This window comes from Ambystoma mexicanum, chromosome 13 (genome assembly GCF_040938575.1).
Source record: "Ambystoma mexicanum isolate Mex_15411 chromosome 13, UKY_AmexF1_1, whole genome shotgun sequence".
NCBI lineage: Eukaryota > Metazoa > Chordata > Amphibia > Caudata > Ambystomatidae > Ambystoma > Ambystoma mexicanum.
Genome location: NC_090938.1, coordinates 28,728,752 through 28,740,144, shown reverse-complemented (window position 1 = coordinate 28,740,144; position 11,393 = coordinate 28,728,752). Strand labels below are relative to the sequence as shown.

The following is an 11,393-nucleotide window of genomic DNA, read 5'->3' as shown; positions in this document are numbered from 1 at the left end:
CTAGAGTTAGAGATGTAATTCACCCTTTCTACAACCAAGATATCACAATTGTCAAGGCAAAAAGATTGAATATGGAATTCAATTTAGCTTTTGTTTGGGGTAAACCAAAGATCAATAACTCTGTTTTGTTGCCATTAAGGCACATCCAAATGGTATCCATCCAAGACTCAATTGAAGCATAGATGTACCCTACATGGTTCGAGTCCAAAGAGTAGTCACCTGATGGTTCCATCACCAATTGGGTGTTGTCTGCATAATCAGTAAAGTAGACACCCATGCCTTCCAGGAGGCAGGCTACACAAGAGCCTGATGTAAAGATTGAACAGTATGGGAGACAAACGAGCTCCCTGGGGGACACCAGAGGTGATCGGAGCTTGAGAGGACCTTGCCTCTCCCCATCACACTCTGGACATCCGATGTGTCAAGAAGGAATACACCCAGTCAATAGAATCCTGACCACATAAACCCACATCTTTTAGTGTGGCAAGTAGGCGTTATTAGTCCAGCAAACAGAAAGCTGCTGAGAGATCTAAAAGGACCAGAAGGCCGTGTGTCCCTTATCAACGATCCCCAGCATATAGGTCTGAAGATCTAGCATAACTGACTCAGTGCTGAGACGGGGTCTAAACCCCGACTGCTTAGGGTGTAAAATCCCAATGGATTCCACGAGTGACTGAAGTTGTAATATAGAAATTTTATCTCAGATTTTCTGTAGAAAATTGCAGTTGGTGATCAGCCTCAAATCACTGGCTTCCTTGTGGTCCAGGCCTGGTATTTTCAATGTATGGGTGACTGGGACCACCTTGATAGCCTTTGGTACCAGTTTGTGATGAAAGGATGAGTTAACTAATATAACAAGAAAAGGGGCAAAAACGTCCATGTTGTCAAGTATCAGTTTTGGTGGAATCACATTTTCTGAACAGGCGGCGGATGCATTGTAGATAAGGTTTTTTTCACGCCAGCGATCGACACAGGATGGAATTCGAAACGCTGCCGTCCTGTCTCACTAGCGTGCGCAACCGTCGGTGCATCAGGCTTGTGCTTTAATAGAAAACTCTCAATTTGATCACAGGTTTCCTAGATCTTGGTATCAAAAGCAAGCTGAACTTTGGTACATTCCAAATCAGTAGGTGCAACGATTGTTGCCGGCATTTTTGGGGCCACTAGATGATTGAAAACCTTAAAGAGTTTTTTGGGTTCTTATTTGCAGCATCTGTCTGTTTATTAAAGAGATTATTTTTTGTTTCTAGAATATGGGGTGCTTGCACACAATCAAGGTTCTGATCGGATCTAGGGGTGCGGGTAAGCAGTGTATCGGGGTGCAGGAGTGTCTTGCAAGGGTTTACACACATATTTACAGGCATATGTTGACTTCTATGTTGAGTGCTCTGCATGTTGATGGGGTGTTGTGTGTGGTTCCGGGGGCCCCATGGACCCCTGCCAGGGTGCTGGCTTGGTTGTGGGAGCTCAAAGGCAGTCTTGTTGGGGGGCATTGATTTCGCGTTGGAGGTGTGCGCAAAGGTACCTCTCCATGGCTGGTATGGCTTGCGTGTGGGCTTGTCATGGGTGTTCCTCTCGCAGCCTGTGCGTTGGGTGGTTCTGTGCGATATTTCCATGAATACGTGAGGCATGCAGATTTTCTTCTGCGTGACGGGCCGCGCATAGTTGTTATCGTCATGCAGCATTTTGCGGGGTAAATACAGCCTTTCCCATGAATTAGGGCCATAGATTCCCAATTTTTTTGGGATGGGTTTTATTAAATTGAATAAGAAACCCTGTCTCGTCACCAATCCAGTTCCACCGTGACCTGGCAGGGCCCTTCACCTCCTTTCCATGGAAAGTTGAGATAAGCCCGCTGATGCCTACGGAACGGCGGCCATTTTACCATCCTAAGGGCACGGAATCATCGAAGCGGTGCTTTGCAGAACTCTTCATTGCAAATGGCTCCGGCCATTCTCTAGCAAAGAGCACTCAGTTCCAGGCACTCTATGGCTGCAAGTTTCTAGATGGTGGTAAATCAGAAGGCCGCAGTGATCTGGGTGGCAGTTTAGGGCTTACCGATTAGTGGGGGGGAAGCCCTATATAGGTCTAGTGTGAACCAACAGGAGCAATTGTCCCGGCTGGGCATGGCAAGCCCAGCATGGGGCAGATGGAATTCGCTCCAGTGAGGGGCGCACATGCCGTTGGGGTTTGTGTACCCCGGATCTTAGGGGGAATCCCATATTGGGTGGATGCCCGAGCTATCACGTGGGAACAAGGGGTCCAGGTAAATGTTTCCCGGAAAGGCACTGAGCACTAATGGTGTCGTATAGCGCCGCCATTGCAGTCGCAGGAACAAAGAGTGTGGCTCTGGGGTACAAAGAGTCAGAGAATGTTGGGGTACATGCGCTGCTTCTGAATTAGGACCACTCCTCTAAATGGGCAGGTACTTGCCGGTCCTCAGTATCTGCACCTTTTATTTGGAAGACATAGTACCGGCACTTCTCAGCGGGAAGCAGGTCCTCTCGGAAACGGAGTACCTGCACTTCGGTATTTCCGTTTAAAGCACTGATTAGGACCAAGTTCTGTTTGTTCTTTTCGGCCAATGCACTGCGATTTTGCTGCCTGTTGCAACCGTTTTGCCATAATGACCAGGTGTTGTACACCCACTGGGGTGGCGATGGGCGCTGTATAAACGCTTCTTAACCCAGAGGACTGTTAGACCCCAGCTCTGAGGGTTGCTTGTGTTTCCGTGCAGAGGGGACCTGGCCTAGCAGTTCGGGCAGGGCTGCTCCCATTGGTGGCAGTGCCTGACTGATTTGCATATGGCTGGACCCCTTTTGCAATGGCGCAGACGGGCTAAAAAACAGTGTGTGTACGGTTGCTCAGAGCAATGCCAGTAGTTCAGATTAATTTGAAACTTTACACCCATCACTTTTTAGGGTTTTAGCCGAACGTTGAGTCTAACCAGCAGAATACCTGTGGATTTAGGTAGGTCCCACTTCCGGGCCTTGCCAGGCACTCCACGCTGGCACCGTGGTTCCGCCACCGCTCAGCTTTTGTTTCTTCTGGCCTACATTTGCAGGTCACTGTGGCTACACACAGGTTCCTGCTTACTCTTAGAAATGATCCAGCATTTTCGGCCATAAAAACCGCACGACAGCCAATGACTGTAACGTTTATTCATGTTAAACATATTCTCTGCTAGTGGCCTTGAGTATTTCAGTGCTAGAGTTAAAAAAAATGTATTTAAAAAGTAAGCATATGTGATTATTAGATCTAAATCATACTGAGGGGTTAAAGCATTCTGCGAATATGTGCCTGTGACGTGGGCAAAGCCACAGTTCCACAGCCCCGCACAACCTCTGGTCCCGCTGGCTCGTGCCAGAGCGAGCAGGATGTAGCCCGGGCCCATTCCTGTGCCAAGGAGAACCACCCCAGGCTGGCATTTGCTCTGGATCTGTGATCCATCGCCAGCTGCGGTGAGCCAGTCCGGAATTGTTTTGATTCGGGATCCGAACACGTCCGCGGACGCCGACTGCCCCTCAAAGGTCCCACGTGGAGGCTGCCACGCCGGGGTACGCGCTGGCAGGAGCTGGCTCTCTGCTCAGAAAAGGAGGCGGACATTCCTGAAATCCCAGTGCAAACTAGCGACTGCCAAAAACAGCCACTAAAACAGGTTTATAAAAGGCGGTGACGGAAACTGTCGGCGTCCATTAAAGTGCATCACGAGCCTGTACCAAGCGTCCCTCCCCCACACGAGTATTTTTCCAGAGAGGAGTGGGGGGTATCTAACGCTCCCTCCTTCACACCCCGACTCGCCTCTGAATTTACTGCCATGCCTCAGAAATCAAGGTTTTATCAAAAGTATTTTCTTTGCTTGTCGGTATTTATACAGCGCCAACCAGGACCGAAGGGGCTGCAGAGCGCTTTAAAGAGTGTCGGGGGGAGTGTGTTTAGTTAGTGGGGGCAAATACCAGGGGCCAAGTCTTAAAACAAAAGTGGGGGGTACTCATTAACATACCAATTGAATGTAACGTCACAAGAAATTAGCATATCAAGGTGCCCTCTGAAAAAAGTAGGAGGATTCCTGTAAAAAGTGGGGGGGGGGGGACTCGGTTGTTCTGGTGTGTGACTGTTTATGTCTAGAAGAGAGATGTTGTGGTGTGTGAATGTTTATAGGAAGGGAGATGTTGCAATGTAAGTCAGTCTTGTATTGAGGAGTGCACGCTGATGGGAAGTTGATGATGGACAGCTCAGGACAGTGTTGAGTGAGTGTTGTGTGTGAGTGTTCTATGAACGTCTGTTGGGGGCCTGAGCTGGGAGCGAGACGGTGGCCGCTGGGTCTGTTCTTATAATGTCTACCTGTGCCTACCTGATCCTGTGATGTACATACGGCAAGCAACTGGAACCTATACAGTTGTGTAAATGTACAGTAACGCTTCCTGGTCTGACCTATGTGGCTCCACAGCTGGTCTGTGCACATATGGATTGAGCCTACCTCACAACGTAACACCCGCCCACCCCTGTGTACCCTCGATGTGAGCCCTGGCAAATACTGAGTGAGACGCGAGACACAGCAGCATATCCGCGTTCCCACAAGTTCAATGAAAGGCAGGCACGGCGGTAAACATCCACCCTGAAAGGTCCACCTGGGCGCCCCAGAGCCCTAACTAAGGAGCGGAGGCGCGCTGGCGCTGCACCTCCTCTTCTGCGTCATTTAAGATAATGGTCCTCATCACAAGTCCCAGTGGAATTACCGCCAAACTCGTTTACTGTTCCTGCCACTCCGTCATGTGCCATTACCGCAGGAGTACGAGTGGAGGAATGGAGGAGCGGTAAAGTGGCAGTAACGGAAATCCCGAGCCACCCGCCGTAGTCGGAATGAGGCAACATGACTTGTAGGAGAATATTCTTTCATTTCAGCACACAAAGGTAGGAAGCTTTGATCTCATGGCAAGGCTGGCTGCTGTTATGATGCACGTTTGAAGCCGCGCCGCCGCGCTTGTGCCGTGCTTGTGTTAAGTGGTGAGTACAGGTTTGGCTCTTCCCACATAGAACGCTGTACGGTCTCTCGGCTCTTTATAAAACATGAGGCAGGTATTCAAACTTTGGGGCTTGTTGCCTGGGGTGGTGCAGCCTCATTTTAGGGGCGCGGGGTGGGGGAGGGTGCAGGACCCCAGCATGAACTAATAAAAAAAGAAATACAAATAAATACATTAAAAAAAAACAAGGACAGAAAGAAAAAGCCGCCTTGTGATGGGACACGCACGTTTGTGCGTATCCCATCCTACCATGAGCCCCGCCACACATGCTCAGAGTGACAGGGCCAGGCTTAGGGTCAGTGGGAGTGGCTAACTCAGGAAATACACCTTGGAAGTGGGCTCTCTATCTCTTTCCAGAGAGCGTGCTTCCGGGGTGTTTGAATCCAGTCGCAGGACCAAAATGGGACTGGGATTATACGAGGTAAGAAGGGGGCCCTGGGGGTGTTTGTGGAAAGGAGGGAGGGGGGGTCTTGAATTCACCTAAAGAGGGGAATACCACGCTATTGCCAGATATATGTTTGTTGCCTAAATGTTGGTCCATTTCATGCTGTGTGCCGCTGCATTTCATGCTGTGTGCCGCTGCATTTCAAGCTGTGTGCCGCTGCATTTCATGCTGTGTGTGCCGCTGCATTTCATGCTGTGTGCATTTCATGCTGTGTGCAGCTGCATTTCATGCTGTGTGCCGCTGCATTTCATGCTGTGTGTGCTGCTGCATTTCAAGCTGTGTGCATTTCATGCTGTGTGCCGCTGCATTTCATGCTGTGTGCCGCTGCATTTCATGCTGTGTGTGCCGCTGCATTTCATGCTGTGTGCATTTCATGCTGTGTGCCGCTGCATTTCATGCTGTGTGCCGCTGCATTTCATGCTGTGTGCCACTGCATTTCATGCTGTGTGTGCCGCTGCATTTCATGCTGTGTGCATATAATGCTGTGTGCCGCTGCATTTCATGCTGTGTGTGCCGCTGCATTTCATGCTGTGTGCCGCTGCATTTCATGCTGTGTGCCGCTGCATTTCATGCTGTGTGTGCCGCTGCATTTCATGCTGTGTGCCGCTGCAGTATCCATGGCCATCATAATGTTCAATGTGCTTATGTTTGTTGCTGATTAGAGGGTGAAGAGAAATATAGGAATAGGAGGATATTATCCTGATCAAGAAGGGCACTGGCCAGGCAGAGGAGGTTCTTACAGGTGTAGTACTGGCTGCACACGTGTATGTTGAATACGCTATGTTTCTTTTCCCTATGTCCCCTATCCCCTATCCCTATCCAATTACTAGATTCCTAAACCTCTTTCCTATGACCCCCTGCCTCTCCACAACCTCTCCCTAACCCGATTCCCCCCATTGGCTGCCTCGTGGTGCCTGTATTATCAAAAGCCAGGAGCCTGTGCCAACCAAGGTGCGAGGGGTCAACTCTGTGTAGCTTCTGTAGCTTCTGTGGCTAGGAAGGAGTTGTGTGACACTCCAGGGGTGTTGCATTCCCTTTGACATTTCAGTGCCCCAGCTACACATGGTCAATGGGTCATGCAAGGCTGGGGGCGCTTTGCTTCGCCAGCCTTGCATAGCTCATTGGAAATGCTGGCTGGGGTACTGCTGTTTGTATGTGCGAGGAGGGTGATGCAGGAGCTGAAGCGCTGGGGATGAAACTTCAGGAGAAGGTACATTTATGTTAATTTATTTTTTTATTTAAATATGTGTATGGATGCATGTATGCTTGTGTTATGAGTGAGAATATGGTGATGGGTGCTTTTGTGAAGGATAGAGTACTTGCTGTGTGAATATGTGTGTGTTTGTGTTGGTCTGTGGAGCAGATTTTGCAAGTGGGGGAGGGGAGTTGTACAACAAAGGCATTTTAAAAAGGCCTTTGTTGCACAATCCCCATACCCACCTGCCAAAATCAGCTCTCCTTCTTAGGCGCTGTGGAGCACAGGGGGCAGGGATGGTATTTTGTTTACTAGACATCTTTTATAGATGTCCAGTAGAAAATACAATGCCTGCCCCCTCAGCCCCCCAGCGCCAATTGCAAACTGTTTGGCTTTTTACCCAATTTTTTCAAAAGTATCTTGGGATGAGGGAGTCCCGAAACTGTGATGGGAGTAGGTGAGGGAGCCCAGGGACTGTGGTGGGAGCAGGATGGCGGGGGAGCCATGGGAGAGTGGTGGGAATAGGATGGGGAGAGCCCAGGGACTGAGCTAGGAGTAGATGGGGGAGCCCATGGACTGTGGTGGGTGAAGGATGGGGGAGCGAGCCATTAGATGGTGGTGGGAGCAGGATGGGGAGAGCCCAGAGACTTTGGTGGGGGTAGGGTGGGGAGAGCCCAGGGACTGGGCTAGGAATGGGATGAGAGAGCCCAGAGAATGTGATGGGAGGGTTCCATGTGTTAAAATCGTGGCAAAAATATCTGTTTACACAAACAAATTATGGCAAAAAGACTGTGGTTTTGCCGCCGTAGTCCATGTAATGGATGTGTGGGACACCCCCGCAACCCCTGCTCCCCGTAAATGGTATAATGGGTACACCTTTACCGGGTCATACCATGGCCCGTGATATTTTTTACAGATGGCTTTTTTGCGGCGATTACATTACTGCACACCGATGGGAGGAGGCTATACTGGGATCAGGGTGCAGTGACTGTGCACGATAGTTCGTAGCTATTTGGACTCGCTGTCCACGTAGCATTTTGTGGGGGCCTGGTCTGCCCACATTTTGTTTAGGGGCGCCGAGGCGGTAAGTCAAGCACTGCATCTAGCCTGCCAAGGTGCATCACCCTATAGTCTCCCGCCTGTGCAGAAAGGTGGCAAGACCAGTGCCCTCAGGGCTGAAAGAACCCCAACACTTTCACCATCTTTATTCACTGTCCATGACGTCTGTTGCCGCTTCCAGCATCACTGGTGGAACCTATCCGCAAGAGATGGTCTGGGCACACACCTAGCAAAGTACCGCATGTAGCCCATCGGGTCCAATGTCAGACTCCGCCCTGGGAGTTGCATTTGGCATGCACTGGAGCAGGGTCCGATTGGTCCCTCGAAATCGTCCCTGGGGAGTGGGGGCCGGTTTGCATGAAAAACATCATTGCATTTTTTTTCTTCTCAAAAAGCCTTTCATCCTTCTTAGGTCGATAAATGAGTACCAACACAGGTTGGGTGATATTGTTTGCATATTTGTTCTATAAAAAAGAGCTCTAGCGTAGGTGCTATACAATAACTTATCATTTGGCCTTGGACGTCTGCTTGGATTCACAGTAATTTAGTGTACTTGGCAACAATTCTATTTGATGCCACTTCCTGTTTTGTCAAGGGGTGAAAGGTCGTGTTTCATCACTTCCCGGGATGTCACTTTGGGGTGGGGGCAAGTGATGTCATCAGAGGTCAAGGGTCTTGAGGCGAGGGGTTGGCCACTTTTTTGAGGTGAGGGGTGGGCCACTTTTTTTTTTGGTGACCAGGCCTATTTCTTGTCCCTGTCCGACCCTGCACTGGGGTGCACCAAGAGTGTGGCATTGATCCTGAGCGGGGCATCAATAAAATAGCCCTCTATTGAACCCATGTGGTGGAATATGGGTTTCGGTTAATTTTTGTCCGGTTATTTCTCAATTTTGCAGGATTTTAGTGAGTCCGCGAAATCTGGAGGCTCGTACCCACCCTTCTTAGGTCAACACTTTGTGAGTCTTTTCTGTCTGCCACTTCTGCCAGTCCACAGGATCTAGAGAACAGCACCGACGTAGGCTCATGCCACACTCCTTGCTCCTTCTAGGAGCTACATAACCCAGCAGTCTGTTCGGTTCTCAGGGTGCAGAGTAGGTGTCAAGTTCCAGCCATAGCAAAGGGTTCATGCATCGGAGACTCCAGGGGGAAAATAAAACTGAAAAGAATAAGGAAATTTAATAAACCAATCGATGAATCAAAATTAAATGAAGGCCACACCCCCTAGTGCCCTCAAATTTGGGGCTTCCTTACGGTGCTTCTTTCCGTCCAGCGGGTTGTGTGATGTTTCGATGCATTATCAAAGGTTGTACTGCGGTACGTAAAGATACCTGATTAGGTTGCTTGTTTCAAAAGCTGTGCTCTTCGGTCCTGTGGCGGGCTGCCGCCTTAACGTTGAGGGTTTATTTAAGAGCAACCTCTCCTTAAACTGAATTAGAGACAAAGGTTCACCAATGTCAATTAATTTTCCATGATAGCTCAGTTTTAAGGGCACCCCTTATTTTCTAAATGTCATAGTAATGTATTCTGAGAACATAGTTCAATGTACAATTGAATATTTTCTGCATTTCATACAAATCTCCTGAAGCTTTTGTTTAATGTTATTACAATTTATTATGATCACATAAGGTACAGTCGACTAGTCTTTATTCAAAATATCCTATAGTTTTTGTTTGCCAACACAGGTTTCGGCCCTTTGGACCTTCTTTAAGGCTGTCAACTCATTCCCACTTCATTCCATTGTGTTTCACATTGTGTGTTCTGTCATCCTTACGATGTTATCCTCCTTCAATTATCAGGGTTTTTAACGGTAGTTTCTATGATGTCACTTGGTTCTTTTGTTTCTCTTCTTTTTTCTTGATATTGTTCTTGAGTTTTTCAGCTCAGATAAGGAGACCACCTGCTTTTCAAGCTGAGCAGTATTAAAGTTGGGCACTTGAGCGTGCACGGTGGGTCGGACTGGAAAAGAGCTGCCTTGTAGAAACCTGGGCCAAGGATCTTTCACCTGACTGTACAAACTGGTTAGGCCCAGTGCTGATCACTCGAAAATGACAACATGATCTGAGGGTTAATGAACACCCCTCGGCGGGACGCATCTGACTGTAAATGGAAATCGAAAAAAGGACTAATTGTGAATGAACGGATCTATAGTAAGAACATGAGGCCGGATGCCTCTACCTGAATGCCCAGTGATGACTTCCAGAACGTTCTTAGGTTTAAACTCGGTCAGGTGATGGAGAGCAGGTCAAGTTAGAGCAGGTTAGAGATGTAGGACGTGGTTTTCCTTGTCTTGCAAAATAAAACAAAGCTGTCTCTGTTTGTCATCACCTGAAATTGATGTGTGAGTCTGGTTTCTCCAACAGCTTTGTCACACTCGGGGTGTGGTGCAGATACGAGACTCCAGCAGTCTCAATAGCTTCTTAATCCCACTCAGGGTGTAGTGTAGGTGTTGGACGTGTGTAGGAATGACACTTCCAACAGGCTCAATAGCTTTTCCAGACGTCTCAGGCTGCTGTGAAGCTGTGAGAGGTCCGAAGAAGACATTGAGACAGCGTGACTTGACCGTCTTGACATCGGTTCAAATCCTCAAAATCACCAAGAGGCCCAGCTCCATGCTGTCAAGCCCCCAAGACAAGCACTAAAGGTATGTGAAGAGGTCCTATCTTCTGATCCACCTTAAAGGACCCCAGGGACTTGGAAGACCCTGCGCTTTGCCTTTGCAAGGGACTCTTTACATTTGCTGCTCAAATCAACTGCCTGCACCCCTTTCTTCACCCAGAGTGCCAGTTATTCTCAAAGTCTGTATTCTCTACATTTCCTTTACAAGGGTGGGGTTTGTGAGGGGTCACAAATGTGAGGCGCACAACTTGGTAAAGAGTGTTCAACTTTAGCCATTTATTAAATAAAAAGGTTGGATAAAAGCCTTGCTGTCCCTACCCTGACCAGGGTTTCCCTGCCTGGAATAAACTAAATGAAGCGCTCGGATATCTGTCCCTCACAAGAAATAAAGCAATAAGGTCCTATCTGGCAATTCAATTCAACCACAATATGTAACATATGGTTAGATTCACAATATGCTCAATGTGGCTTCTTTATAACATGGGCGAGTCTCCCTTCCACAGATATGAACAAGGGTTTTCTCCACAGTTCAAAGGAAACAAGGAAATCCAGTTTCACACAAAGTTCCAATACAGTTTTAAGGTCTTGTACTTGAACTCACAACGTTCTGTTGCTTTAGTAAGGTATCAAAAGTAATAGTGAGTTCCAACTCCTCCTGGAGTAAGAACTGTCTCACATTTGTCTTCTGCAAGTCAACAACAGGAATAGTCCTGGCCAGGATAATGTGTCACAACCTTTGGTCTCAGAAAGAAATAGCCTATTCCAACTCCTCCTGGAGTAAGAACAGGGTTCACCTTTGTATACCTTTAGACAAGCAACAACACATGTCTTTGTCAGGATGGTTTAACACAACCTTGTTTTAAAAAAGAATTGTAACTTTTCCTGGACAAGCTTTCACAATTTTTCTTTGAATGTCTCAAATGAGCATAAATTGTTTAGGGCCAAAGTCCAGCACTTGCATCAACTATTACCTGGTTTATTTTAGGCAACAACTTTCTTGCCATACGGGTATACTCGCCTGCCCGTCTACTTCTTCATCAAAAAGAACAGAAAA

The 11,393-nt window shown here is 48.1% G+C and overlaps 1 protein-coding gene across 2 annotated transcripts in view; it reads left to right on the top strand.

Moving 5' to 3' along the window:
• The first annotated feature begins 5,351 nt into the window (after positions 1-5,351).
• The window catches only part of LOC138520773 (chitotriosidase-1-like), a 344,502-nt gene continuing 338,460 nt past the window's right edge, over positions 5,352-11,393 (top strand). For both annotated transcript variants that reach the window (XM_069633070.1, XM_069633069.1), the window contains exon 1: positions 5,352-5,445. The gene's annotated coding sequence lies outside the window, so the exon portion shown is untranslated. The remainder of the gene's footprint in view (positions 5,446-11,393) is intronic.